We start from the raw sequence: 5,093 nt of genomic DNA on the forward strand, positions 1-5,093 counted from the left end.
TATTTGGGTCTACAGTCTCCAGGATGTGCGGGAGAGGGCCTTTTGGCATATGTAACTATCTCTGTGTGAAATTTTTAAATTCTGCTTCTGATGTGCTATATATATGGGAGAAGGAGTAGGACTCTGCATCTAGGTAGGAAAGACACATAAAGATTTGCAAGCTACTAAGAGGGTCTTTACTTAGATAATACAATTTTAAATTGGTCAGTAAGCCAACCAATTATTTTTAAGCAATGATCACAGCTATCCCTGTTCTGGATCTCTCATCTCTCATCTCCCTGACTCCATTTCTTTCTACACTCAATTTCTCTTTCATAGAGCTACTAGAATGATCCATTCAGAGCATAAATCTGATCCTAAATCCTTCACATAAAAAATCTTCAATGACTTCCCATTAACTTTTTCATTAAGCAAAATTGTATTAGCTCAATGCACATTGTCCCTAACATATATATATATATATATGGGCCTGCGTTTTTCTTCTTTTACTCTATTAGCAAGCAAACTGAGCTACTGGCTCTTCCCCTAACATTCTGGCATGTTGTTCTCTTAGGCTGAAGTGCCCTTCTCATCCACATCCTCTTACTAAATCATTGACAATCCTTAAAAGGCTATCTTTAAAAGCTAATCTCAAGTGTTAGTTCCTTTCTTAGTCTTTCCCTACTCTCACTAGGAATTTTTTAAATCGTTAATGAAACTTGCTGGACGCCAAGCACTTTACTCAATTCATTCATTTGCTCTTCGCAACAACCCTATGAAGTAGGTACTCTCATATGCTTTATAAAGAAACCAGAAGTTAGACCTCACGTAATCAGTCAAAAGCCACTGAAATATTGGGTGGCAGAGCCAAGATTTTAGCTCTGGCATGCTGACTCGAGAGGCCACTATTCTCCACAGGTTTCCTCCTTTACTCCTGCTCTCTCTATGGTTATTTGCAATTTGTTTATCTCCCCAACTAGAATGTAGTAGAAAATAGAATTCAAGTTCATTAAGGCAATGTATCTCTTTTTCACTGTATCCCAATCAGTGATTAGATTATAGTGGATATGTTTATTTTTGTTTAATGGAATTGGAAAGAGAAGGATGGTACAATGTCTAAAAGAGTTACATAGAGAAGGCTATAGGATTTTTTATTTTGAATAAGAATAGTTCTGGGTGCTTCTGATGAAGGGAGACAATCCACAAGCAGCAAATCAAAGAAAATAATCCAAATTTTGTGATAAAAAACAAACCTTTCATTTCATTACTCACAATCTTTGTGACCTTACTCTTTTTTCTTACCAAGAAATATGCATCTGGAGAGAGGACTTCATTGACCTAAACATGAAGGAAACTCCAGAACATAATGATGGTTCTAAAATAAGATGGGACCACATTCCAAAAAGCTATCAAAATGAATTATTTTGTATTTTCAAGATGTATTTTTATATTTTCTTTGTAACCTTTTCGGATTTTGTTTCCTTGCCTTTCATCATCATGGCATTACCAATGAATACTGTGTAGTAGTAATTTATCCAATATATATAGTGGAAACTTAAATGATTCCCTCTAGTCTCTTTGACCATCATACAGATGACAAGTTATTGTTTTGAGATCCATCTAGTTTCACTGGCTTTTTATCATAAAACTGAAATGTGATCATTTCCCTGGCTTCTTTTCATGCTCACCATTTGGAGCTATTTTATTTGTTTGTTGGTTTTTATATTTGTTTTAGACTGTTTGTAGTCCTTCAAATGAAGGTTATGATGGAAGTTGTCCTTTTCATTTGTGCCTTAAAAGTAATTGCTAGGCAGTTACTTTCAGTAAATGTTTTAGAACTCTGAGTACAAAAGCCATGTAAAATAAAAATAAAAATATAGGTTATTTCTTAGCCCCTAATTATTTTTTAAACTTTTGTTATTTCATTATATTACTTTGGATGATTGTGCTACTTGCTCTTTATTGGACACGGTGCTGTACAAGCCTGAAGAAGTGGATAGCTACTGCTGTGTTCACTGGAGTATAAGCTACTTGTCTCTGATTACTCAAGTCTTGTTACATTAGAATTATAGCATATTTCCTCCAAAAGGAAGAAACAAGGCACATAAATGTGCCGGAGACAAGTTTGCAATGCCTTTTTCAAGAGCACTGGACCAGATCATTCTAAACTTGGAATGCTGCACTGCCATCTGGGGGATAAAATTTTAACAGTACACTTACTGTTAAGCTGAAATGGAGGGCCAAGCAAGAGTTCAAAACAACTTGAAGAAATTGTAAGCCATGAGAAATTTTTCTAAGATACAGAGTGAAGTCCTACAGTACCTTTTAGTTTATTTCCCCCAAGCAAAATATATATACCTAAATCTATTCTTCTCCTTTAAAATACTACCTTATTGATTACATTTTATTTCCTTTAGATCATAATTTGAACCTGAAGGAATTTTAGGGGTCATCTAGCCTAAACCCCTCATTGCAGAAATAATGAAGATGAAGTGAGAATCAAATATTTGTATAATTTTTCCTTTCATATAACTTACTGTTAGATCCAGGAGCTACAAGCCCCCTATTTCTTAGTTGAACATCCTCTTTCCTACAAGATCCTCTTCCCAACAACAAGACATAGCTCCTTCCCAACCTTGTAAATTGGCACTTAGCCAGTCTCCCAGGAGTAAAACACATGTATAAGTGGGTCAAAATAGTGTTGATTTTAAAGTTCTATTACACATATACCTTTGGTAGAAGACAAATAAATAAGCTATTAAAGTGGAAGAATGAATGGTACTGCTTGATTCTTATGGTTATCTTAGAGCCTAATGTACTTATTCCTTCTTAGTCTTTTCTATTTATCTCCCATAATGTCCAGAGTTGGTGCCGTAGTTAAAAAAAGAAAAAATTGGTACACACATGGTTACCATTAGAACAAATAAAAACTAAAACACGTTAATATGATTTCTGCTTAATAAGATAGCTAATAATTGAGTTATATGGGAAGTAGAAATAAATCATGTTACCAAGAAAAGTGACTGCCATAAAGTTAAGAATTTTTAGGGTTTTCTTTTTTTTTTTTTTTTTTTGGCTAATTTTTAACTTATTAGCTATATGTAAGCAACAACAACAATACTTTATTAATTTATTCATCAGTATTAATGTAATTCCTACTCACAAAGCACCAGGCAAAGTATTAAGTCATCATCATCTGCATTAAAATTCAAATGTCCAATAAATAGGATTCCCAAATGTCTTATCAATATGTACAGGAAACAGCTGAGGTTACCTCTAACTCCCTTCATGCCTTCCCAGCATCTGCCCAATCCTTATAGGTAGGATATAATACACCCCACTAAGCCTTCAGTAGTCTGCGTGCCGCTGGCTCAAAGCATTTTAAGGTTGGAGCAATTGACCACAGATGGCATTTCCAGGGAAGGGTGAGAGCATAATTACCATGGAAAGGCAATGAGTTCTTGATTTTTGATCTCCCAGGGTGGCATGAGGGAGAAGAGCCTTAGGAAATGAATGGAAATCAGATTAAAAGAATATTAATAGAATTAATGGAACAACCTAGTTAAACTTCTTTGTCTGCAACTCATTGAAAATAAATTTTATTATCAATTACGTATATGCATATGTATAAATTAAGCTATTTCTTCATATTCAATAAAGACGTAAAGTAATGAGTTCAATAAGGAAGTGGTAGTTCACTTCTCTCATATAAAATTCCAAATAGGAGGCCCAGATCTGAAATGTTGATGAGGCTACTTTTATCATGGTGTCTTGTCTTCCTAATCAGACATTTTGTTGTCCAAGATGGATGCTCTGCCTCTCATCATCGTGTTCACACTCAATAACCAGGAAGGAAGAAAAAGGATTGGGGAGAACATACCCGTGCCCTTTAAGTCATGCCTCAGATGTTGTACATATCACTTTAGTTCAGATCAATTTAGCAGGACATAGTCATGGAGCCACACCCAGATTCAAGTAAACTGGAATGCGGTTGGGTGGCCAGGTACCCAATTAATACTCTATTACATGTAAAAAGTTATGTTAGGGTTATGCTAGCTGTTACTTGAAAGAGAAAAAACAAACAACAAAAACAAAAAAAACAGCTCCCCAAACGCAAAATACCTCAAACACAATCAAAGTTTATGTTTACCTATGTTTCATGTTCATTCTGAGCCCCAGAATGATGGTGGCTTTGCCTTTTCCAATATATGACTTCCACTGCAAGATATGAGGAGTGAGAAAAAGAGAATGGAGAAGGTTTCACACTTCTTAAACACTTTGTCAAAGAAATGATAGAGTCCATGTGTCACTTTCACTCACATCCACTGGCAAAAGGTATTTACATGATCTTACCTGGATGCTAGAAGGGACAGACAACATAACCACTGGATGGACATCCACTTCGCAAGTTCAACTCCATACTGGAATGTGAACATGAATTTTGCAGAAAACCTGTTTGATCTGCAACAAAAGGAGAATGGATACTGAAGTCTACTTTGATCTTAGCCATACTTGCCCAATTAGATTACATTTTTCTTCTCATTCATAATTAGAAAATGTTTCTGCTCTCTCACTCCCCAAGAAAGACAACTCCAAACTCCCATCTAAATCCATCATCTTGTTTAAATTCTGGAATCCCTGGTTGATGGTGATGTGCATTTCTGTCATGTACAGAAGTGGTTTCTCATGGATTGCCAATCTCTAAATCAAAATCACGTTGACTGCCCACCCCTTCCCAAACAACACTTAATGGTGAATAGAAACAAGACAGACATAACAAAAACTTCCATTCTGAAAAGGGGAGAATAGGAACAACAAAACAGTAACTGGACCATCATAATAATCAAATCTGTAAGTGGAAATTGCAACAACTCACTGTCATGGCAGTGGGATAATTTTCTTTGTTAAGCTATCTGTCAGTCCTTAGTTCTTCTCTCTGGGGGATACCTCCTTGGTCATTGTCCTGCGAATTCCTGACTTTGCTTTCACAGAGTTTCAAGCTCTGCGGTCACATATGAAGTAGACATTAGAGAGTTTACCCATCTTTGGAGCTGCGTGAAGTTGGACAGACTGCTACCTGCTAGTGGTACAGATTTAGGGAAACAAAGTTTGTT

Source organism: Choloepus didactylus, chromosome 8 (assembly GCF_015220235.1).
Source record: "Choloepus didactylus isolate mChoDid1 chromosome 8, mChoDid1.pri, whole genome shotgun sequence".
In the NCBI taxonomy this organism is placed as follows: Eukaryota; Metazoa; Chordata; class Mammalia; order Pilosa; family Megalonychidae; genus Choloepus; species Choloepus didactylus.